Source organism: Protopterus annectens, chromosome 4.part0 (genome assembly GCF_019279795.1).
Source record: "Protopterus annectens isolate FY-2018-M chromosome 4.part0, PAN1.0, whole genome shotgun sequence".
Taxonomy (NCBI): Eukaryota; Metazoa; Chordata; order Ceratodontiformes; family Protopteridae; genus Protopterus; species Protopterus annectens.
In genome coordinates this window covers 785,414,953-785,441,819 of record NC_056733.1, presented here as the reverse complement: position 1 = coordinate 785,441,819, position 26,867 = coordinate 785,414,953, and positions in this window count along the sequence as shown.

Genomic DNA, 26,867 nt, shown 5'->3' with positions numbered 1-26,867 from the left:
AATGATAGTCAATGTTAAAAAGTCACCTTACTAAATAAAAATTAATTTGTAGATAATGTTACACAGTCTTTGACTACTGACTTGAATTACAATTGAGCATTTCTCCCTCTTATTAAGACTCTTATAATGATGTCAAATCTGTTGACATGTCTGTGGAAAGTTTGTGAAATAACACAGATAAAATTGCTTCCTACCATCCACAAAACAAATATTTTGAATAAGCATTTTAACTCCACACTTAAGAAAACTCTGTATAGCGAGTGGAAGATCATATTAAGATAGAAATGAAACAAACCCTTTCCTTGTATCTTTTCTGCATAAAGGACAGTGACACGAGAGTTCATTGTTCATTGTTTTCTACCATTTGAATTACTGGATTGCCAGAGGGTGAGGTAACCTCCTGGATTTAAACAGTAATAAGTTAGATAATGAATGTGGTTATCAGAGAGATGTTACTGTGGAACGTGTTTAGAACTTAAAATTAGCCTGCAAACCTTATGCAGCCTGCATAAAAGCACGTGGTAAAGACATAATAGGAAAAAAACAAATGGGTGACATGGCCAAATCATGAGCACTGAAGAAAAAAAGACAAACAAAAGATGTCAGGTACCATTCTTCTCCAAGAGAGAATAAGCTATAAGCAATGCGGTAGGGCCTGTAACCATTGTGTAAAGGGAAAGTGTTGACAGATACAAGTGTCAGGCGAGAGACAGAAACTCATGTTTGTATCATGTTAGCAAGATGAGGCCCTACCATAACAAACACGCATTAGTACTCAATTTCTGCAACTGAAAAGAGGATATTGAGAGGGCTTGCCTGCTCAATCATCTCAAGTCGAACCTGGTATTAACACCTCAGTAGTTAATTTATAATCTAATAGCACCTAATTCTCACCAAGGTGTTAAAAAATGAGAGTAACTGTGGACAAGTTCATTGGTTAGCACTAGGAAAACCAAGCTTGTGAACCATTTTAAGCCTAAGTAATTACCCCATGTGAGAATCAAACCTGCACCTTGTGTCTATAAGGTAACCACCTTAACCATTATGCCAACCTCTTACTGGTAAGCACAGTTTCTTCCAACTGGCTGAACATTGTTTGGAAACAGAAGCCTAGGGACTAGAGAAGGAAGCTCCTTACAGGATACAGAAACAGGTTTACTAGACAAAACTATAGGAAATACAGAACCAGGGGATTATCATCCAAAAGTCAGACTGTTCTTGTATCGCAGTATTAATTCCTAAAAAATATAGCACTGAGTAGTATATGAAATACAGGAAACAAACCAGCTACACATGGTAAAATGTTTTTATTATTTTTATTTTATTATATTTATTTGTAAACTATATAAATCCATGAGGGACAAGTGCCTCTTTTTTGGGGTGACCCACGAGCACTATCTAGTTAAGTGACCTGTTCAGAGTCACCCAGAAAATTCACACAGGCACACAGGATGCAAATAAAGATGGAGAATGAAACTCTGGGCTGTAGGAAAAAGTTCATTAGTAGTCCATTGCCTTAAACATCACTGCTAAAATGCCAGACAGCTTAGGACATACCTAAGACAGATGAGGAACTTCTAGGTGGGTGAAAGAAAATATTTGATTGCTACTGTCTTAATTAAGGGGTACTGGCAGTTCTCTAGTCAAAGTTCCAGACTTAAAATTTTAAGTCCCACAGCTTTGAAAAATAAAGTGTAATTTCTGAGGAAATACAGCAAATGCCAAATCGCACTTTAATATTTCTAAGTACCCCTACATGCTGATGCATGTTTATACTAACTCTAAAATCATTATACCTCAGAGAAGGAGGAGTATTTCTAGTTAACATATCCTCATACCTAGTATAGATTTCCCCTATTTGCATTTGCACTCTTTTCCAAGGATTACATTTATGGTCCTCATAATGTCAGCTGAAAGCCACTGTGGATAAATTTCTTTAACGTCAGCAGCAAATCACAGATCAGGATTTGCTCCTTCTTTTATGCAATATGAGTTTGCTGAAATGCCTTTTGGACTAAAGGAACCATTTAGCCACCTTCTAGAAGCTGGTTCAACTCAGCCTAACAGCTAAATGAATAAAATTGCCACCCAAAACCGATCAAGGCAGGACCATGACCATCATGTTAGGGTAGGGCTGAGCAGGTTTGAGACTGACCATCTGATAGTTAAGGCTATAAACAACCAGTTGTGGGTTGCAACTGTGTCTTACTTTTAACACTAGCTGAGTATACCAATAGCAAGTCACAGCTTGCTAGGTTGGAGACCACTCAACCATAGCCAGTGCTTCAAATGAAACAGATAAGAGCAATTCTTGGGGCTATATGGTATAACAGAAATATGTAACCAACAGACAGGATTGTTTATCAGCATAAATCAAAAGTTAGATCAAAATGTTAAAAAAATAGGTGGTACACAAAATCTGGTAAACAAAACTTTATTTAATGTTCAGTATTACAAAAAAACTTTATTTAATGTTCAGTATTTCAGCTTACAGTTATAAGTTATAAGTTACAAGAAATCATTTTCAAAATAACCTCTTTACATACCTGAGACAACTCATTTTAAAGCTGCTACTATCTGGTGACATACATTCAAACCCTGGGCCTAACCACAGCTCCTCTCTTCCAACTTACCCCTCACACCCCCCCAAAAAAACACCCCTAATACTTCTTCCCAGATTCCCACATCCACGTCCACCAAAAATCTAACTATACTATCTATGAACATTCAAAGTATCATGAACAAAATCTCTGCTTTCCATGCCTGGATATCCTTACACACACCTGATATTCTTTGCCTCTCTGAAACCTGACTTAAGTCTCATATATCCAACACCAAAATATTTCCACCAGGCTATAACATCCTCCGGAATGATCAGATTACAAAGAAAGATGGAGGCGTTGCTATTTTCTATTCTAACCGGCTCACCCTTCACCCTCTCTCAATCACTAACTCAGATTTTCACCCAGCAGAAATTCTCATAGCCATTTGTCAAGTAAACACTCATAAGAAAATAGCTATTGCTTCCATTTACACCCCCCAGTAATAACATCCCTATCTTAGAACACTTTCTCTCTTGGATCTCTCAAACCATCTCCTATGAAACTGTTGTCTTGGGACATGTAAACATGAACTGGAATGCCCTCCACACTGATTGCCCAAAGTCCACCATTAACCTCTTCGGCTTTTCTCAGCTAATCTCAAACCCAACTCGACTAAACAAACACACACAACTCTGGCTCCAATCTAGACTGGGTCCTTACCTCCAGTCCTAATCTATATCATAACCTCTCCACCCTACCTGATACCCTTAGTGATCACCATCCCACCTTCATAATTAGACACTCTCCTCAACTACACAAACCCCAGCAATATAAAGACTGCAGTAAACTTTCAAGTTTTTATCCAGATATTTTCAACCCTCTGCTCTCTTCAATTAACTGGTCCTTCCTCCACAATCTCCCCCCAGAGAAAGCAGTCCTAGCATTTAACAACATCTTCCTAGACACACTCAAATCCCTGGCCCCTATCAGGAAACTAAGGATCATAACTCATTTTGCCCACTGGCTAACACAAGCCACCTGAACCCTTTTGAATAAGAGAGATAGTGCGTGGAAAAATGGAAAAAAATCCAAATTGTCTGCTGATCTTCAAACCTACAGAGAGCTCCATAATTTAACCAAAAAAGGTCACCCTTGACAAACAAAACCTTTTCCACAAACCACTTAATAATTCACACTCCATCCCCCAAAATTCTGGCAATCCGTTAATAAGATGCTACATCACGGATGCCCATCATCCATCAATCCCTGACAAAATAGCTCTCCCACGTATACTGCTACATTTCTAAATTCCTTCTTCATTGACTCTATCCACAACCTTACCAAAAATAATAATATCCCCAACCCCCACACCACCTATTTCTACCAATTCTACCATCTTCTCTCTTAAACCTATCCCCACAACCTATGTCAAATCCCTTCTGTCCAAACTTAAAACATGCTCTGCATCAGTTGACAACTTATCTCCACAATTACTAAAAATTGCTGCTAATTCTATCGCTTTCCCCATTTCCATATTAATCAACAGATTCATTAAGGAAAATATTGTGCCTGACATCTGGAAAAAATTCTATGTCATACCCTTGCATAAAAGTGGCAACACAACTGACCCCTCAAATTTCAGACCAATGGCCATAAATACATTCACAAACAGCTCCTCAATCACATTCTCCAAAAAAATCTTCTTAGCCTCATACAACATGTCTTTTGCCTGAAGTACAGTACTGCTACTGCACTGACATCCTTTATAAATGCTATCACAAAAGCCTGTGATAATAATAAGTAAGTTTCCTGCCTGTTTCTTGATCTATCCAAAGACTTTCATACTGTTTCCCACAGACTACTCAATCCAAACTAGTTTCACTTAATTAACCTCTCTAACTCTGCAATATCTTGGTTGGTGACCTCTCAAATAGATTCCAGGCTGTGCAATGGCAATCTAACTTCTCTCCCTTCCTACCTGTTCAAACTGGGGTGCCCCAAGGCTCCATCCTTGAACCCCTACTTTTTAACATCTTTATTAATGACCTCCACTCTTCTTGTCCACTGTCTACCATTATTCAGTATGCTGATGATTCCACAATCATCTCCTGCTCTGACATCACTCACCTTCATATCCTTACCCAAGAGTCCCTTCACTCTGTCGAAAAATGACTTACTTCCAACCAATTGCTACTGAACCCAAAGTAAAGTAAACTTCTCTCATTCCTCCCTACAACCCTCCAACATCATAAAACTACCTTTTCTGCCTCATCCCTGAACAACACTGTCATCTCTACTGAACCTGAAGCTAAACTCCTAGGTATTATTATCGATGACCATCTAAAGTTCGATCTCCATACTCAGCAGTGTATTAAAAAGATGCATCAAAAACTAGGCCTGTTATACAGACATAATAAATACATTACAAATGCTTTCAGGTTCTCCCTTACACAAGCCTTCCGACTCCCCACATTTGTCTATGCAGCCCCTATTTTCACATACCTCCAATCTAATCTTCTCACTAAATTAGAACTTACCTATAACAAAATTGCATGGTTTGCCTCCAACCAGCCTTACCACACTCATCACTGCATAGCCCGAAAAAACCTGCAGTGGCTGGAATTTCATCACCAAATTCTAGCACCCCAGCTTCTCATGGCTCATTCAGTCTTACATGAACCATCATCCTGTCCCTCTCTCTCCACTCTTTTCCAGCCTTACACTCCCAGCCGTGCTCTCTGTAGCTCTCAACAGAACCTACTGCAACTTTATAAGCCCAATAAAATATTGGCAAATTACTTTGTACCTATTCCATAGCAAATGCTTGGAATAAATTACCACATAATGTCAGATGTATCACTGACCCTAACACATTTAAAATAGCAATAAAAGATAGCCTCCATAAATCATGGCCATGTTTCTGTAATAACCCAACATAATCTATCTTTCTGTCCTCTATAATTATTTCCTTCTTCCTCCCCCCCTCTATGCTGCTACCCCTATATAATAATAAAAAAGCCCTCTACTTATAGAATGTTGTCCTCTCTGTTTCTGCTACAGCAGTCCTTTCACTGACTTCCTACCAGGGGTTTTCCACCTGTATTTATTTCAATACTTACTTTCTCTGCTTCTCTTTACTTTTTGTTAGCTTGTGTATATACTTCAATACTTATATTATCTGCTTCTCTTTACTTTTTGCTATCTTGTGATCTCTTACTGCATTTATCTTCATATTTATGCTTGACCTGTCTGTATTTTATTATCTCTAACATATTGTACATGCTTATTATGCTGTTTTCTCTGATTTTTCTTCTGACAAATTTGTACTGTGTACATTTTAGATATAGTTTGTTCACCTGCAACAATTGACCTTGTTATTTACAGTTAGTTCTAATATACTCTTGCTTCTCTTGTAACAATTGTCCATGTTATATACTGTTTATGTATTGTACTGTTGGAGCTTTTCTCCTCGGATCTCTGCGGAAAAAGGGCTTCCACCCATTCAGACTAACCAGGCCAACAAATGTCAAATAAATAAATAAAATAAATAAATAAGGTATACACAAAGCAAAGGCATAAAATACATATAATATATAAAAGTACTCCCTAAAATTGGCATACATAGCTATGTATTACTTCTAGTTTTAAGCAATGGTTTCATTTCATTTATTTTTTTGCATTTTTACCCCCAGTGTCAGCTCAGTTGTTCCCCTTCACCAGGACGAGGGTTGATCATGAGGGGCCATCATTTACAAGGGATGGTTCAAGCTGTTATATCCGTATTCCCCAAACATGCCATGCTAAGCAGGGGTGGAGGCCATGCAATGGGCTGACCATGCTTGTTACCACTCACTTCCACAAGGGAAAATTTCCTACAAACAGCCCTGCCTCCAACCCTGAAGCATAAGAAGTGATTTCCCAGGACTCTACAAGGGAAATCACACTTTCCCATGTACTCCTCAAGCATCCACAACCTTATTGTCCCTCCAGGAGAGGAAAGCAGGCCATACTCCTTGACTGCACTCCCTCCCTCCCTTCCTGCTTTGCTTGTCCAGTGCTAATGCGATAATTGAACCCTGGCCACCTAGGTTGCAGTCAGAGCTCCATCCCTCTGAGCCCCACAGTCAGGCAGTTCAAGTTACGGTTTATACTGGAGTTAATGCTTAAACCAAGTGTTACATGAGTTGCAAGTGCTGCTTAACACTGTGATTGTGTCTGCACTTATGCTGTTCAAAAATATACAGTGTTTTGATGTATAACATAATGGATTTCATTCATGGCTAGAGTGGTTTAGCTGTGTGAGATGGCTCTACTTCAAAATCCCAATGTCCATATAACCGACGTTCATTTACGTGAGATGAAAATAGTGAAATATGAAATACCCGAACGGTGACATTTTCCCAGGGTAAGTAAACACTTGCCCAAACATGAAAGAAACACACACCGAGGTAAGTAAAACCCACCTAGGTGAGGCCTCTAACTATATACCTACTCTGGAATTGCACTACAGTGGAGAAAAGGCATGTTGGGCAAGTGTTTACTTACCCTGGTAAAATTTCACCATTCGGGTATTTCATCTTTCTCTATTTTCATCTCGCGTAATGAACATCGGTTATATGGGCACTGGGATTTTGAAGTAGACCCTGTGAGATTTCATACTTGTAGCAAACTTCAAAGTTAGATATAAATAAATGCCTGCATAACTCACACCTAAACATATGTCACACATCAGATTAACCAGCTGTACACGTCTTATCCAGTTCTGATCTTCATTATAATCCAACCAGAGGCATACTGCCAGTACATCCCTTTGAGAAGTGAACATGTATCTGCCTCTTCCTTCCACTCCCACCACGCTTTCTTTACTCCAGCACCTTGACCTCAAGTCTAGCCATTTTCTTTGGGATCATAGTCAGGGTTTTATCCTTTTAACCCACATAGCTACAGTAAAATAATTTAATTTCTGGCCCTGTCTCTGTCAGAGTAAAACACTGTAACAACAGAAAGCAGCTAAGAGTTTTGCCTTCACATTGCAGTAGCACAGAGTGTTGTTTTCTTTTCAGTTTCTTTTTTTCTAGAAAGAATATCATGAACAGTGGAACAAAGAAGAACCATCAATGCACACACATTTCCTGCTTTAGTGTTCTAGTCCAGTTGGTAATTTCTGTCTTCCTATCCAGCATCTCAACCCATACAAATCTAGGTAACTTTATCAGTGGTATGCCTTGTCAGAGTTCGTACATTTCCTAATTAGTAGCAAGCAGAACCTGTACAGTAGGGTTGCCACCTTTTCAAATGGCCAAAGTGGGACATTTTTGGTACAAACATCAGATTTTACAGGCCGACACATAACCATGGCCAGTACAAAGGATATAACTTAACTTTTTTGCCTAAATAAAAGCTTATTCTAGTAGCATTTTAGTTGCTTATTCTGTTTCTTATAACATTTAGGTATTTCAGATAAAGAATAACTGTTTTATGCAACTATTACATAAAATATGGGAAATAATTTTGTCCTAAAATCTCAGGACACTTGCCATTTTTACATTTTTTTTGTCAGGACACAACTGCCCAAAGAGGGACTGTCCCTCGCAAAGTGGGACAGGTGGTAACCCTACTGTACAGAAGAATGCAGAAAAGCTCTATGTTACTTGTGAAACAAAGAAGAGCAAATCACAGTAGATAAAGCCTAGAAACTTTATGTTGGAACAAATAAACTAGCAAAATTGCAATTGAGCAGCCTATGGGAGTGGTATTGAAGTGCAGTGAGTGTAGAATCAGAGAGACATTCCAGTTGAGATTATGTTACCCCCGACTGCAGGCACCTCTCTGGACTGACAGGTATAGTTCATCTCAGAAGAGAGCTGGCTGTCCTTTTTCTGCAAAGAGGTACAGTGTGAACAGCACTACATACCTGAACTACAATAGGTTCTGGAAGAATGAGTCTTGTGACTAGACATGCAGTCATCAAAATGTATTTCTCCCGTACCACTCAACCTCTTAAAGGAAGAAATCTGGACAAAGTCATACTTACTGGGGGGATGAAGGCCCAAAAATCTCAGAGGGGAATCACAGTAGTGTGATAACAGATCTTAGAGGAAAACAATTCCTCTTCTGATTGAAGATTCAGTTATTAAAAGGGAAAAGCTAGGAGTTAAGGATACAAAGAGGTAAACAGCTGGCCTGCTGGTACAGAGTGAAGATGCCCCACTGCAACATCATCAGCCAGTATTCATTAATGGATTCTGACCATCAAAAGGCTGCCTGAGGGTAGGAATGAATGATTAATAAACTGCTGTCGCCTTCATTGGAAGGGCTGTGCTGTTTGTTGCTATACCGCCATAGGTTAGGCTTTGAACATTCAAATTCACAACCACAGACTCTGTAAGTCTGTTACCGTGTCCTTTGCACTATAAGTAACACAATAATGAAAGAAAACTAAATTAACAGTGCTTAAAGTTGTTTCTGCTTCCTCCAATGTGGGGGCTGTGTCTACCAACCCCTGCTTAATAAATATACTAAGTACAAAGCTGGGCTACCTTAGAGAGAGAGTGAATACTTGTCTTTCCTGTAAAGTGAAATCATCTTTTTTGTCTCCAGTGTAATGTACCCTTAGAGTAAATATATTTTATTTAGAGGATGAAAAGCACAGTTCCCACACTGAGGGTGAGGCGGAAGGCTATGTGCATTTGCAAAAGAAGGCATATTCTCAATTTTGAAGTTTTAGGAGGATAATCAAAACATAGACAGAGCAGAAACCAAAGATGTAACTCAAAAAATAAGCAGCCTCCAAAAAGTTACCAAAGGAAGGTTTATTACCAAGTCACATTTGCTGAGTGATATCTTTTGTCCGTACAATACAAGTGGACTTCATCAAAATAAAAATACATGCAAGTACCAGCAAGTTTAAAAACTCTTGCATAGGTTATACGATCAGTAAGACCAAACCACAACTAAAATCAATTAGAAATAGCACAGTTAATTAAACTCAGTTAATTGGACCTAGTTGCAAACTTCACTTAAAGAAATAGACATGCATTAATTTGAAATAGCTAGCAGTCAGTAAAGACTGGCATACATCATTTATTGAAAAATACAGTGTTAAAACAACACCAAAAAACATTTAGCATACCCAATACTTGATAAACTTAAATACAAATACTAAAAACTTGAAAGTTAAAAAATTACAAAGTTAAAAACAATGCTACAAATTATTCATCATGACAAGGAATGGCAAATTGTCATATAGTATAACAGCATAACCATGGAAGGGGAAAACAGAAAGCATAATTTTTCTGCTCTCTGTTTTAATCCAGGCAATAAAGAAATATAGTCACTCAAACATGGCAGTTCAGTGGCGTTCACCCTGAGTTGCCACAGCAACTCTTTGCATTCTATTTTATTTTCCAATGAACCAACCCGACCATTGATTTCTATACTATCCAAAATAACAAAGGAAATTACTTGAAGGCAGCACAAACAACTGAATGCCTGTGGAGCACATTGTTTGTATTGCCTTTTAAAATATCAACATTGTGCTCATACATGTGCCTTTTGAGGGCCCATTCTGTCTTCTCAATATAAAAGGCATGACATGCAGAGTAAAGGGCCAAATAAACAGTCCCTTTGTTATTACAATTTCCTTCACTAAAATGTACTGTAGATTTTAAACTTTTACTAAGACATAAAGTCACATCCTCACAAATGTATCTACATTGATTACGTATACCACACCTGCTAGTACCTTTCTTAATGGTGGCAACATCATTGTAACTTGAATAAGTTTCCACTAAATTCTTAATATTTCTTGCTCTTTTGTAAACAAAGTAAGGTGCGTCCCCAACAATGCTGGAAATAATGCTATTAGATCTAAGACTGTTCCAATTCCTCCTTAATACTTCCTTTACTGTATGCTATCCCACATTATACTGTAAAACTAATGCCCACTGAAATGAATCTACGCTATATTTTAAGGTCTGACCATGGCTGGATAGAGAAGTATTGGGCAACAATGAATCAAACTGATCAATAATGCCCATACTAAAGGGACATTTCCATCCTCCAAAACCTGTTTGTTCAAACCAATGCAACGGAGGGGATGTATTTGTTACTCCAGCCCACTGAAATGTTATCACTTATTTCCTTAATATGGCACCTGGGGTAATCTCTGTCAACAAACACATCCTCTGAAATCCTCTTCTCCCTTTCAAAGCCATCATTGTTGGACACCATTCAGGCTAGTCTATTGAAATGGGCCTTAACAAATCTTCTTTTCCTGGGAAAAAGATGGCAACTACTAAAGAGTAAATAAGCATTTGAAAAAGTAGGCTTTCTATAAATTGTAGATGAAAAGCCCACATCATTTTTATAAATATTAGTATCCAAAAAATTAAGACTACCCACACCAACTTGGTGTATAAACCTCATAAATGTTGTCGTATTGTTTAAGTACTGTAAAAAAATGATTTAACTTAGTGTCTGTCCCCATTCCAAAGAATAAAAATATCATCCAAATAATGCAGATAAAGTTTATAATAACTATAAGGTTCAGAGTGGAAGAGGAATTTTCTTTCTTATGGTAACATGACCAAATTTGCAAAAACTGGGGCATATGCAGTCCCCACTTTTAATCTGTTTAAAAAATTATTTCAAAATGAATATAATTATTACAAACCACAATTTCCATTAAATCCATGACATTTCTTGACCGGGTTAGTCCGTCTGAGCTTGTGCCCTTTTTTAGCGGAGGCCCAGGTAGAAAATCTCAAAAAAAAACAAGTTTTAAATAGTGATAACATATATAAATTCACTAATATAGACTTAACAAATGATAATATGCACAGTATAATTGAGAAAAAATAAGTTTCATAAGAAGTATAAAGTCAAATCTATCAGGAGTGGAACTTCAAAACATAATTAAATCAAGAACTCTGTAAGTAGAGAAGAAGAAGAAGAAGAAGAAGAGAAATAAGTAAAGAAGTGGTCAGTAAGAGGAAGGAGAGATGAAGAAGAGGAGATAGTTCTAAGGATCAAGTGTTAACTATTATGCTGCAAGATAACATGGGGAGAGAGAAATAAAAGGTATCAAAAAATAAGAAGGGGGGTAAGGACTGAGAAGAGTAAAGGTGAAAAGTAGGTAGTAGAAATAGTGCCAAGCAGAGAAATGACATAGGAAGTAAGTAAAAGGGAGAGGAAGGGGGTGGAAAGTGAAGAGGTGAGAAGAGAGGGAGAACTGAAGGAAACATATTAAGTGGGGCGATTGCAGTTACACTTCCATACAGAAATTAGGTGATTTTTGAGGGCAGTCTTGAAAACATGTTTATGCGTTATAATTCTAAGGGACATAGGAAGCTTATTCCATGCTAGTGCGGGAAGGTAGCTATAGAGGTTTCGTCCAAATGATTTTTTTGGTTTGTAGACTTGTAGGAGTCCTAGATCAGAGCTCCTAAGGAAACATAGTGGGTTATAGAGAGAGATGAAAGAGGATATGCTAGGGCAGGAGGATGGTTTATTTAAGACAGAGTGTATGATAAATAGTTAAGTAAGTAAGAGGTGGTTGGGAAATTCTAGCCAATTAAGAGTTTTAAGAGCAAGACAGTGGTGAGATTTAGGTGGCATGTTAGCTGCAAATCTAGCAACTTTATTGTATGTGGTTTCCAGTTTACATAGCAGAGTTGGCTGTAGGTTAGTAAGGATTTGAGAGCAGTAGAAGGGGTTAGGTAGGAGGAAAGCTTGGGAAAGTGAAATTCTGGAGTTAGGAGTAAGGAACCATTGGTATCTATAGAGAAGGCCAAGATTTTGATGTTTTTTTTTATAGAATGGTGTACATAGAGGTCAAATTTAAGTTGGTCACCAATAATTACTCCTAGGAGCTTTGTGTGAGAGTCAGGTGAAATAGTAGTGTTATTGAGGGAAGAGATTGGGAAAGACGATTTGAGATAATTAAGAAGTTTAGGTAGAAACAGGAGAAGTTTTGCCTTTTTGTGGTTCAGTATCAGTTGGTTGCTAGAAAGGCAAGATTCATCAAGATTGAATGAGGTTTGCGTGAGTGAGTACAGGTCAGAAGGGTTGTCTGCAATGGAGATAATAGTAGAATCATCAGCATACTGTATAAGGGAAGACTGAGGACAGGATGTATGTAGCTGGTTAGTAATGATGTTAAAGAGAAGAGGACTAAGAATAGAGCCTTGTGGGACACCCATTTCTATGGGGAGAAAAGGTGATAGACTACTGAGCCATCTAACTGATCGCTGTCTGTTAGAGAGGTAGCTAGCAAACCAAGAGACAGTAGAAGGGGAGAGATTAAGTTCAGCCAGTTTAGAGAGAAGGATAGAGTGGGAGACAGTATCAAAAGCTTTAGAGAGATGAAGGAAAAGGCAGGACACTAGCTTATTGTTATCTCTGGCTATGGCGATGGAGTTAGTAAAGGAGATGAGAACTGTTGTAATACTGTAATGGGAGTGAAAGCCATGCTGGGTAGGGGTAACAAGGTTTTTAGGACAGGGATAAGACATAAGTTATTTATGTACACAGTGCTCAAGAGTTTTGGAGAGTAGAGAGGGTATTGCAATGGGGCGATAGTTAGAAAGTTCAACAGAGTTACCCCCTTTATGAATAGGTATAGTGTGAAACTTCTTCCAAAGAGTTGGGACAGTAGATTCAGAGATTGAGTGATTAATGAGGATAAAAACTGAATATGCTATGGAGCTGGCAGCATCCTTTAGGAAGACAGAGGGCAGGCTGTCAGCAGAAGGGGAACACACTTTAATTTTGAGTAGGAGTTTTTTTAATATAGGAGGTAGGGATAGGATTAAATGAGAAAGGGCAGCATTGCGGTGGGGGATAGTGGGAGGAGAGTGATTTGTTGGAACAGAGGATGGCATGAGCTTACTTATGGTGTCAATGAAGTAAGTGTTAAAAGTGTTTGCGGTTTCTAGGGGAGGGTTACAGGGGCAGGGATTAGGTGTAGAATGGTTTCCAGGGTAGAGAATATGATTGACAGTATTCCAAAATTTTTTAGGGTTTCTAAATTGTGTGGACAGAGAGTCATGGTAGAATTTTTTTTTATCAATGCTTATGTTTTTCTTGGCCAGATTACGAAGTTCCTTGTATCTGTTGTAATGTTTCCAGGCAGAGTCTCTGTTGTGAATAATAACACAGGTAGACTGGGTGAGCCAAGGTGAGTAGTGAGGTTTGACTCTAACTATTCTAGGGAGTCCTAAAGAATTTAAAATGTTAAGGAAGATAGTATTGAATTGGAGAACAGCTTTGTCTAAAGGAAGGTGGAAGAGAAAGGACCAGTCAATGGAAGAGAGTCAATTATAAGTTTATAGGTTGGTACTAGGCTATCGGCCCTAGGGCCTATACAAGCCTAGCCATAACAATTCCCTGGCTATTTCTTCCCACAATATTTACTTCCCTGGACCCCTGTCTAGCAGGGTGACTAACGTGATTCCCGGGGTGAATTTCCTATCTCCCATCCAATTGTCAAGGTTCCTTTTGAAGAGGGCCAAAGAGGCACTCTGCTTGACATGTATGGGCAATCTATTCCAGAGTCTGGGGAGTCTCTGGGTCAGGAACCTATCCCTCCAGCATGTTTTGTTTATTGTGATGACAAGGTTTAGATCCCTGGAGCATGTGGCTCTGAGGGATTGGGATTTCTTTAAGTGTAGCATGTCCAACAGCTCTGGGTTTGACATGGCCTTGTATGTTAAGCAGAGATCGCCTCTGAGTAGACGATATGCGACAGAGTATAGCTGGAGTTTTTTAAGGCAGTCAGCATAGGGCATCTGCTTTAGGCCAGTGATTCTTTTAGTGAGGTATTTCTGTGGCCTTTCCAGTTGTTGCAGATGTCTTGAGAGGTACATACCAAATGGGGCATTGTATTCTATAATGGGTTTAATGAGGGATGAGTACAGTGGGACAATGACCTCCTTTTTTTCTGGATGAAAAGCCCTTAGTGATGAGGTGTGCCACATAGAAGGATTTCCTGACTGTTGTGGCAATGTGGTTATCAAAGGTGAGACCACTGTCCACCTGTGTCCCTAAGTCTCTTATCACACTTTCAGTGTTTAGTGTACTGCCACCTATGCGGTAATTCATGGGTACATGTTTTTTTTCCCAAAGGGGATAACTATACATTTCTTGGCATTCAGCTTGAGCCCATGGCTCTGACACCAAGCATCTATTTCTGTAAGGCCCTTTTGTAGAGTATCCACATCATTTGAGGATTCAATAATGGCTCCCAGTTTTCAGTCATCTGCGAACTTTGTTAGCCAGAGTCCCTTAGTGTTGGCCTGTACTTCAGAGTAGTAGATGCCAAACAAGAGCGGTCCCAGGACTGAACCCTGAGGTACTCCTCTTGTCACTTGTCTGGAGCTGGATTTGGAGTAGGCTACTTTTACAGTGTGGGTTCTATCAGTAAGCCAGTTAGCAATCCATTGGGTGACGTAGGGGTTAAAGCCCAGCTTAGTAAGTTTATCTATGATTCCAGAGTGGGGGATGGTGTCAAAGGCCTTGGCAAGGTCTAGATAGGCTGTGTGGACCACCTTACCCTTGTCCATGGCTCTGGAGACTGATTCAAAGAAATCAATCAGGTTCAGGAGACAAGATCTGCCCTTCACAAACCCAAACTGTATGGGGTCCAGTGTTTGAAGTTTGCCAATGTCTTTGTTTATAAGTTCCATGATAATACACTCCATGGCCTTGCAGATAAGGCTCATCAGACTGATGAAACAGTAGTTTCCGGGATCCAAGGTGGATCCCACCTTGTGGAGTGGGATAACTGTAGCTCTGCGCCACTCAGTGGGCACGAAACCTGAGGTGAGGCTATGATTAAACATGACACTTAGGTGAGGTGCCAGTTCATATTGTAGTTCATGTAGTACACAGCCCGGGATGTCATCTGGTCCCACGGATGCTGTATTCTTAGCTTTGGAGAGTGCGTTTTTTACCTGTGTGGCCATTATTACCGGAATTTGGCAATCTTCTGGTATTGAGATGGGCCATTTAGGGGGTGAGAGGAGGGTGAAGTTGGCACTGAATCGATCTGCCAGGATATTGGCAATATCCTTCAGATCAGTATATTTAATGCCATTCTGTTTTAGCTCAGAGCAGATCTGAGCATTGCCATTTAGATTCTTGACATAGTTATAGAATGCCTTGTGGTTGTCTTTGGAATCTTTGGCAATTTTATTTTCGTAACTAGCTTTGGAGGATCTTATGAGGGATCTCAGTTTCTTACTGAGGCTGGTAAGGGAGTTTTTTGCATCCTGGGATTTTCCTCTTTTCTGCAACAGTTTCTTCCTTTTGTTGTAAAGTTTGTTTATGCCAGGGGACCATCAGATTGGCTTCCTTTTTTTGGATGAGAGCATCTTGGTTCTATTTGGGATGGCACAATTTCTGCATGAGTGGATGTGCTCGTACAGTGCCTTAGTGTAGGATTCAGCAGTTGAACATTCAGTTCCTGTCTGCATGGGTGTTATGAAGTTTGTCGCTTCTGACTTGAGTAGCATGAAGTTGGCTTTGGAGAAGTTATTTATGGAGGTTTCCTTACTGGGGGGGGGGATGTGGGTGTTAAGGGTGATTAGCTTATGGTCAGACCTGACTAACGAGGGGGTGACCATAGGTGTGGAACATCGATTTCCCATGTTGGTAATTACCAGGTCTAGGATATTGGAGCCCCTGGTGGGACTATGGATTAGTTGATCCAGGGCATTGTAATTTATGAATTCCAAGAACCGTTGGGCAAAGGTGTTGGTACATGAGTAGTTTTCCCAGTGAATGGCAGGGTATTTAAAATCACCCAGTATTAGGGTGTTTGGTTCTATCTTAATATTTTTCAGTATGTTTAGAAAGGTGTAGTGAGAATCTTGGGGTATGTTGGGGGATCTGTAGCAAGCTACAATTTGGATTGCAGTCTTACCTAGTGTTAGTTGCACCTGGAGAATTTCAGACACATTGTGTTGGGCAACTAGCCTGGTGGTGTGAATATCCTTGGTGAATATTGACACTCCTCCACCTTTAGTGTTTCGGTCCTGGTTTAGTGGCCGAAAAGTGTGGTAAGAGTTGTAGCCTGATATTGCAGGGGTGCTCTCTAGAGCCTTGAACCAGGTCTCAGTTACTGCACAGATATCGATTTTCTCCATTTTTAGGAGTGCCTCCAGAGAGTACATTTTGAGGTTTAGACTTCTAGCATTGAGTAGCATTACCTTCAGATTTTGCATGGTTGTACCTGTTACGGTGGTGGTTTTGTCCTTTGAACTTTGCCTAAAAAGGCTCTATAGGGGTGGCAAGAGCCTTAGCCAGTAACCTGAATCCCAGGGGCAACAGGTGCAGACCATCTCTGGCAAAGCATCGTGGTCTGTCGATCATGTCGTCCCAGGCAGACAGATACTGGATCCCCTTTGAATGACACCAGAAGCTTAGCCAATTGTTGAAGTAAAAATTGTTAATTCAAAGGGCACATTGTGTGTGTGCTCCAAACCTGGCTATGAGAAAGCAACCTAGACCTCTAATAGTAAAGATGCAATTTTACTAGCTGAATGAGATTATTCTGACAAAATGGTGGCAGAGAGACAAAGTACTAAAAGTGGGAAACAGCAAAGTGTTTGCCCAAAAAAACCATCAGAGATATTTCAGGTGCGGCTAACATTGGATAAGACAGCGATTCAGGTCATAGCCTGTTATAGATCCCCAACCATGTCCCAAGACTCACACTCCATGTTCCTAAGCACCCTGGAGAATATTATGGTCCAACCTAACACTCTCATACTGGTCGACTTCAACTACACCTCCATTAACTGGGAAAACTACTCATGCACCAATACACTTGCCCAACGTTTCATGGAATTCATTAATTCCAATACCCTATACCAGCTCGTTTTTACCCCCACTAGAGGTAGCAACATCCTTGACCTTGTCATTACTAACATGAGTAACCATTGCTCTAAACCAGTAGTCAACTCCTCCCTGGTTAGAGCCGACCACAAACTAATCACCTTGGAGATCCACATCCCTCCCAACCCCCAGCCCCCGCAAAGGTAACCACCATGAAAAATTTCTCCAAAGCTAACTTTGAGGTCCTAAAAACAGAGGTGGCTAACTTCACGACTGCCGAATCATACACCAATGCACTGTATGAACACGTACACAAATGCATAGATCTCGCCATACCCAATAGAACCAAGACGCTCTCCTTCAAAAATAGGAAGCCAATCTGGTGTTCCCCTGCCATAAACAAACTCTACAACAGAAGGAGGAAATTGATGTGGAATAAGGTGAAGTCCCAAGACTGGAAAAACTCCATTATCAGCCTCAACAAAAAGTCGAGATCCCTCATCATATCCTCTAAAGCTGGCTATGAAAACAGAATTGCAGCAGATAGTAAAGACAACCACAAGGTCTTCTATAGTTATGTAAAGAATCTTCATGGCAATACCCAGATTTTCTCTGAGCTACTGCACAATGGTACCTCCAATACCAAGCCAACAGATATTGCCAATATACTGGCCGACAGATTCAGTGCCAACTTTACCCCTCTCTCCCCTCCCAAAGGACCGATCACATTAACAGTAGATTGCCAGGCACCCAGCATTACTGCTGCACAGGTTAAAACAACAGTGTTCAAGGCCAGCAATACAGCTTCTATGGGACCTGCCAATATCCCTGGCTGTGTTCTACATGAACTACAGAGTGAACTGGCACATCACCTGTTTGCCCTGTTCAATCACAGCCTCACCTCAGGCTTTGTCCCTACCAAATGGTGCACTACTACAGTCATCCCTTTCCACAAAGGAGGAGGAGCGACTACAGATCCTGGGAACTATTGCCCCATTAGCCTAATGAGTCTGATATGCAAAGCTATGGAATGTATCATCATGGACCTAATAAACAAGGATATAGGGAATCTCCAAACTCTGGATCCCACACTGTTTGTTTTTTTGAAGGGTAGATCATGCCTGCTCAACTTGGTCGACTTCTTTGAGTCAGTCACCAGAGCTGTGGATGAAGGCAAGGTGGTTCACACAGCCTACCTTGATCTGGCCAAGGCCTTTGATATCATTCCCAATGCAGGAATCATAGAAACACTTACTAAGCTAGGCATCAACCCCTATATCACTAGGTGGGTTGCAAACTGGCTCACAGATAGAACCCACAGTGTGAAAGTAGCTGACTCCAAGTCAGATTGCTGACCAGTCACAAGTGGAGTCCCACAGGGTTCAGTTTTGGGTCCTCTCCTGTTTGATATATACTTCTCTGAAGTCCAGGCCAACACAAAGGGACTCTGGCTGACAAAGTTCAGACAATTGTAAGCTGGGACCTATTATTAACTCCCCAAGTGATGTTGACATCCTACAGAAAGGCCTCACTGAGACCAAAGACTGGTGTCAGAACCATGGCCTTAAGCTCAATGCCAAAAAATGTGTAGTCACCCCCTTTGGGAAAAACCCAGTTCCCATGAATTACCACATCAATGGTAGTCCACTGAACACAGAAGGCATTTTAAGAGATCTGGGAAAACCAGTTGACAGAAACCTCTCTTTCGATCACCACATTGCCACTGCAGTCAGAAAGTCCTTCTATGTGGCACATATCATTACTAAGGGTTTTGCATTCAGGAAGAAAGAAGTCATTATCTCCCTCTAATCTTCCCTCATTAGGCCAATCATCAAGTAAAATGCCCCATTTGGCATGTACCTCACTAAACACCTACAACAACTGGAGAGGACACAAAAGTACCTCACAAAGAGGATTCTAGGCCTTAAACACTTGTCCTATATGGACAGACTCAAAAAACTCCAACTATTCTCTGTCTCATATCGCCTATTTAGAGGCAATCTCTGCTTGACTTACAAAGCCATGTCTGACCCAGCTCTGTTAGAAATGTTACATCTAAAGAAATCCCAATCCCTCCGAACCACATGCTCCAGAGACATCAACCTCATTACCAGAATCAACAAAATGTGCTGGAGGGACAGGTTCATAACCCAGAGACTACCCATGCTATGGAATAGACTTCCCATACATGTCAAACAGAGTACCTCATTGGCCCTCTTCAAGAGAAATCTTGATAAGTGGATGGGAAATAGAAAATTCACCCTGGGGATCACACCAGTGGCTCTACTTGACAGAGGCACTGGGAGCTAAGGTCGGGTGGCACGATGCCAGGGTAATCCTATAGGCTAGGCTTGTAAAGGCTCCAGGGCCATTAGCCTAGTACACACTTATGAACTTATGAACCTTGTACACCAGGCAGAAGAGGAATAAATGTATTCCATTATTCAGGGATTGTCAAGAAGCAGGTATGAGATTCAAACTTCTGTACCCAGCTATCTTCAAAATATTTTTCCCTGGAGGGACAAAATCATTTCTGATGAAGTACATGCTAAGGAAGAAATACAAAAGTTTACCCAGCTATCTTCAAAACATTTTTCCCTGGGGGGGCAAAATCATTTTTGATAAATTACATGCTAAAGAAGAAATACAAAAGTTTGTTGAACAAAAAGTGAGCTGTAAAACAGAAGGAGATTCTGCTTTCTGTTCTTCTGATAATGAAGACACTGAAAGAGACTGTGCCAGTGAAACCCTTTGCAATGTTTCAATGGAAAATGTTTTCGAGAAGGAAAGAAAACACAATAGTTGACTAGAAGAATCAAGAGTATGTTGGAAATGAAGAAGAGACAGGATATGAGAGCTAGAGATGAATATGAATAGAATAAAAAAATCTGCAAATATCAGATGTTCTTGGAATTTGTTAAACTTGTAGGGGACACTAAAGCATATGCCCTACTTTATGTCATTAATGTTCGGAAAAATACTCAGGAGAGGGGAAGAAGGAGAGAAAGTTAAATGTAAGTAAAACAATCTTAATGGTACTATTTTAATAGTGCATGGTTTTCTTTGCATGCTCTAAATTAAAGTTTTCTTAGTTGTTTCTAAAGGTATTGGGGATACTAATGTAAATATGTGCTCCTGTTTTTTTCCCTCTTCTTCTCTCTTTCTTCTTGCACAGTTTTAAGAAATGTAAGCAATGCAATGTAAAAAAAGAAAAATCTGTCTAAAAGAGCATGACAAAAAAATAGTGTGTTTTTTCTCATTCTTGCATAGGGGAATGACTGAGTTGAAGCCATTAGCTTAATCTAGTAACAAATCTAAAGAGAAAACAAGTAAATAAAAAAGAATATTGAATATTATAAGGCTTTTTTCAAGTAAACAAATGTGTGCTTGACAGTTTTGTGTCTGGTTCTCATGTCGCTAGGAGACAATCTGATAAAGAGACGTGGCTTTGAGAAAATGTTTTCTGAAAGTATTCAAGTGTTTTCTCAACTGAGGGCTATAAAGATAAGACAAAGCCAGACAGCACTTAGTATAAGCACAGACTGTACCATGCATCTTAGTATGGATAACCTTTCTTTTAGGTTTTCTCAAGTCTGTATGTATGGCGGTCGGTTTGAAACATTTGTTCCTATTAGGAAGGTAAACGTTCAATATCTGAAGCTGTACATAGTTTTAAGTGTTATTATTAACTTAATAGGTTTTAGAGTGTATTCGAGGTGTTTAGGTTTTAGGGGGTATTGGAGGTGTTTGTATTTTTGTTTGAGAGATTTCAATAAAACAAAAAAGTTTTGTAAGATGTGACATAGGCTCAAATGGATATGATAAGAAACAACTATATAAAAGATCAACCTGCCAAACATTGAATGCATACAACACAAAAGCTGGAACTAGACATTTAACAAAAAAGCTGTTATACATAAAAGGTGGGAATAATAGCTTTTCATGAAAATTATGCTTTCTGTAATGTCTTTAAACCTCAATGGTCTCACAGATAAATACAAAGAAAGAAAGAGTAGTGAACTATATTAAAATGTAGAGTGAAATAGCTATGCTATAGGAGACACACTTAGAAAGAACTGAACATGTGAATTTCATAAAGAAAGGTTTTCAGGGTGGTCATTCAACAGAATACCTGGGGCAAAGGAAGAGAGAAGTACTTATATTAATTGCAAGAGGAGCCCCGTTAGTGACAGAAGAGGATCAAAAAGATAATAATGGTAGATTTATAGCACTAAAAGATTTATAGCACTAAGGGTCTACTGGCAAGGTAGGAGGGTTACACTGGCATGTATTTATATTCCACCGAAAACTGCTACAGTGGAGGTTAAGAAAATTCTGGGAGAAATACTCAGCTTTCAGCAAGGAATATTACTTATAGGTAGGTACAGCCATTTGATTTGCGACAGTGAAGCTATGTCTGTGGGGCTCAGAAGGGAAATATAACAAACAAGGGTAGATGTTTGAAGAAATGTATTAAACTATTTGGCACAGAAGATGTGAATTCAGTAGTAGGAGTTTAGTATGAATTTACATATTATTCCCGAAGATTCAAAAACTGGGCTAGGCTACACAGAATTTACATTTCACAGGAACATGTGAATTTAATTGAAAGTCTTGATATGCATCTAATAACTATTGCAGATCATGCACCAATAATAACTAAAAGAAAAACACAGGGTAATGAAATAAAAATGAGACACTGGTGCTTTCCCCACCTATCTGTTGAAAAGCGAGGAATTTAAAGAATGGGTAGTGGAAATTATTCAGGAGCTATTAGAGAATATAGAACTTTCTTCTGGAAATATAGCTAGGAAGTGGGATAAAATTAAGGTGAATTTTAAAAACAGGTGGAAATAAAAGAAAGGGAGATATGGTTAAGAAGTAACTATCATTATTTAGAGGGACTAACAAATGTTAAAGTATTCCAAAATACGGGGAATCCCATGTGTGAAAAACAGAAGGGCTGCTATCCCAGTCAGATAGAATTTTATAAATAATTCTATGTCATTGTAAATATTAATATGATCCAAAGGCTTGTATAACAAATGTAAGAAAACTGTGTTATGTTCTGAGCTTCAAAAATGTAACCACAGTGCACCCTGCTGGAAGAAAGCTAATGAGTAAAGTATTTTATGACTGTTTGATCTCAAGCTAGGAGACAGGATGTCTGGACTAGGAAATTATTTCTATTGTTCTAAGACAGAGATAATTACTAGGTTTTACATGTAAAGAATATTTTATTGCTGTGGCTTCCCGGCAGGTCCAGATTACAAAAAGAAATGTTAAAATTTTAAGTTCTGTGAGCCTGGGAAACTTAAGTAGAAGTGTCATGAATGATGTAATCTGAAATGACTCAGCAGTAATGTGTATTATCAATTTAAGATTTTCTCAGAGAAAAAGATTTAGCATTTTGTATTTGTCTTCTGAGCTGACAACAACTCACCAGCCTTTGCCTTGTAAGTAGAATTTAGAACATATGTTCTCTTAGAGACAGATGGGTATATAGCCAGATTAGTCTAGCTGTTTTTTATATTTATGTCAGAATATCCTACAATATTGTTTTAACGTATTTTCCTGTGATTTCTGAACTCTCTATTAGCGCTGTGTTGAATTGATGAGTATTGTCTTGTGTTTTTATTATTTATTATTAAATATTTTTAAACCTTTCAATCGTGGGTGTTTTGTGTAGAGATAATTTAAGCTCTTAGAGTACTTCCATGTATTTGGTGATACTGTATAAGCCACTCCAATAGCCTTAGCCCTGGGTTATACTTACTATTTGCATAACAGTAATAGCACACAGTGGAACTGGTCACCCTTTGGGAAGGGCCTTACACTTCATCTCTTAAAGTGTGTGTGTATGTGTGTGTGTGTGTGTGTGTGTGTGTGTGTGTGTGTGTGTGTGTGTGTGTGTGTGTGTGTGTGTGTGTGTGTGTGTGTCAGCTACTTGGGCAGGGACATGAAGCACTGGTTGGACAGAGAGGGTGCTGGAGGTTTTGGCTTGACCATTTGGCTGAGCTCTTTAACCTATAGTCGTGACAGTGGGGAGTCTTACAGGGGATCTGGAGAGAAAAGGAGAAACCAGCCCCAGACTGACTGTGATCTCTTTGTGCTCTTAAGGGAAATTGTACTTTACTGTGTGTGTACTTGCTATCCTTCCCAATGTACATGCCCCTCACTGGTGCTAATGGTGAGGATTGAGGCTCCTTGATTACTGGGCCAGTTCATGGGTGTCACATATTAATTATTTGGCAGTGATGGGATATCCAGATCAGATATTAATTGGTTGATAGTGGTGAGTTAGCCACAGCACATATTAATTGGATTGTAGTGGTGTGGATGGTGAATTCCTGTAGCTTGTATACAGTGATCACTGAAGGTGTTTTTGTACTCTAAATCAGCCATGCAGTGAATATTCAGAGTCCAGATCACAATTGTTTTATTTCTTTTGTTAGCTTAGCTGACAAGGAGCCAGTTGGCTGAGATGTGCCAGTCTAATGGACTGGTGCACGGAAACCTGACTAAGGCAGATGTGATTGCAGCTTTGGTCTGAGCTGTATCAGAACATAGCAACCAGGAGGATGATCAACTGGCCATGGATATGTACAGCACTCATAGAATGGATAGCTCAACTTTTCTACAGAGAACATAAAATCCATCTGGAGTTAAAGAGACTTGAGTTGGAGGCCAAGAGGTGGAAAACAGAAGAAGAAGAGAAACTGTGATGTCTGCAGGCTGAAGAGAATAAGAAGCTGCAATGCCTGGAAGCCAAGGAGAAGGAGAGGCAGAAGGAGAATGAAAAGGAGATGCTGGCTCTTCACCAGAGTCATGGAAGTAATGGGGAAAAGAGTAACCAGACCCCAGAAGCAACAAAGGTCAGTAAATTTCTTCCACAATTTACAGAGGGGGATAATTTTGATAGTTTCATTCATATGTTTGAGAGGGTATGTAAACAGTATGATGTTGACCAAAGGCTCTGAGTACAGTTCCTGACCCCCTTACTCCATGGTAAAGCTGTAAATGTACTTTCCAATCTGTCTGACAATGATTTCTTAAATTATAATGCTGTAAAGAATTGTTTGCTAGAATTTTTTAAGCTGATACCTGAAGCTTATAGGAAAAAGTTTCATGAGCATAGACGCAAGGCAGATGAAAGTGTGTGTGAATATGTTGCTGAACTAAGCACTTATTTTCATAGGTGGGTGAGTGGATGTCAGGTCACCACCTTTGAAGGGCTGGCAGACCTTTTGGTGAGGGAACAAGCCCTTAGCACTTTGCCTGAGGACATGAGGATCTGGTAAACTGATAGACAATGCTCTACTGTAGATGAGTTGGGGAAGAAGGGAGACCTATACCTAGCAAGCAGAGCATCCCTGCACAAGAAAGGGACACCCAGTGCTGCTCATGGGTCTAAGGGAACCCACGGTGGGCAGCCCAGACTGCCTCAACAGAATCTGCCAGTAGCAGGGGAAGCCACTAGTCCAGGTACACATCCAGGACCTAGGGTTAAATGTTTTGAATGCAACCAGTGGGGCCATGTAATGTATAGATGTCCACAGAGGCAAGGTGGGGAACAAAAGGTGAGGGAGCCAGTAAGTGGGATGGACAAAATGCCAACAGTAGGTTGTCTTGAGACAACAAGGGTACCAAACTACCACAAGAGGTTATATCCTATCTTAGTGAATGGCAAAGAGACCATTGCTAAGAGAGACACAGCCACTGACATAACCATTTTGAAGCCTGCAATAGTTACAGACGAGCACTATTTGCCTGGGAAGTCTACTCCAGTCAAAGCTTTAGAAGGGACCCCATTCCAAATACCTTTGGCTAGGGTTCATCTTGACTGGGGTTGTGGAAAAGGAAGCCAGCAAGTATGTGTGTTTGAGGATATCACTACAGATGTCCTGATTGAGAATGATTTTGATAATGCAGTACTGTGTGTTCATGCAGTTACATGCAGTCAGGCCTGGAGACAAGCATGTGGGTGTGGTAGCCTAAGGAAGACCCAGACAGACTGCACACTTGCAGCCAGGGCTGGTGAAGTGGTTACTAAGGGGAGGCAGCTACCCTATAGCAGTGAGACTGAAGATGAGCCACAGCAGCTTGTGGGTACTGATGTTTCCTTGGACAGAGTGACTGCAAGGGCAGAGGTGAGTAGTAGTACCCAGGCTAACAGTGAGGCAACACTGTCAGAGGATGCCAAACTTCCTGTGGTAGAGGAGCTGGGAAGGGTTACAAAGAGCGTGTTGAGACAGGCTCAGCTCTCATACCCTACATTACAAGGCACGAGGCAGGTAGCTAGTGAGGCACCTGATTTTCAAGGGAAGGGGGAATCTATATACTAGGACAAAGGGTTACTGTATAGAAAGTGGACCCTGAGGGAGGGCTAAAAGGTGAGAGGATACAACAGTTGGTAGTGTCCAGAGACTACTGTCTGGCACTTCTAGCCACAGCTCATGATATTCCCTTTGCAGGTCATATGGGCATAAAACATGCAAAGAGATGTATTATGCAGAACTTCTAGTGGCCTGGAATTTCCAGATATGTAACAGGGTACTGCAAGACCTGTGAGCAGTGCCAAAAGGTAGGCAAGGCAGGAGACAAGGCGAAAGCTCCTTTCATGCCTTTGCCTGTGATTGAGTAGCCATTTCAGAGGGTAACTATGGATATTGTGGGGCCTCGGAGTACCCCAACCTCCACAGAGAAAAAGTATATCCTAGTGGTAGTAGATTATGCTACAAGCAGTGGCTTTGTCCTCCATTGAGGAGGAAAAGGTGCCAAATACTTTGTTAGAGATTTTCAGCAGGGTAGGTTTCGCAAAAGAAATACTGACTGACATAGGTGCCAATTTCGTGTCAGACCTGCTGACTTGTCTGTGAAAGTAGTGTGGGGTGAAGCACCTAAAGACCACCTTCTACCATCCCCAGACTAATGGTCTTGTTGAGAGGTTAAACTCTACAATCAAGACAATGCTTCATGCATTTGCAGACCAGTTTAAAAGGGAGTGGGACGAATATTTTCCGCATCTGTTGTTTACAGAGAAGTTCCCCAGGAATCAACAGGTTTTTCACCCTTTGAGTTGTATGGGCATAGGGTGAGGGGAATGCTAGATTTAATTCATGATGAGTGTGAATCTCACAAAGAGTCTGTTGTGGCATATGTCCTAAACCTCTGGACAAGGCTCAGGGAGCTCATGGGCCTGGCCCAGGAGAACCTGGCAAAAGATCAACAGCAGCAAAAAGGTCTGGTATAACAGGAATGCAAGAGCTAGAGAGTATGATATAGGGAAGCAGGTAATGGCTCTCATTCCTGTCCGACACAACAAGCTGCAGGCAGCTTGGGTGGGACCCTATGATGTGGTAAGGAAAGTCAGTGATGTTAACTACATGGTAGAACTGCTAGACTGGAAGCAGGTGCACAAATTGTACCATGTTAACATGATGCAACCTTACCATTATAGTGAGGTCCTTGTGCTGAGTATTTGTA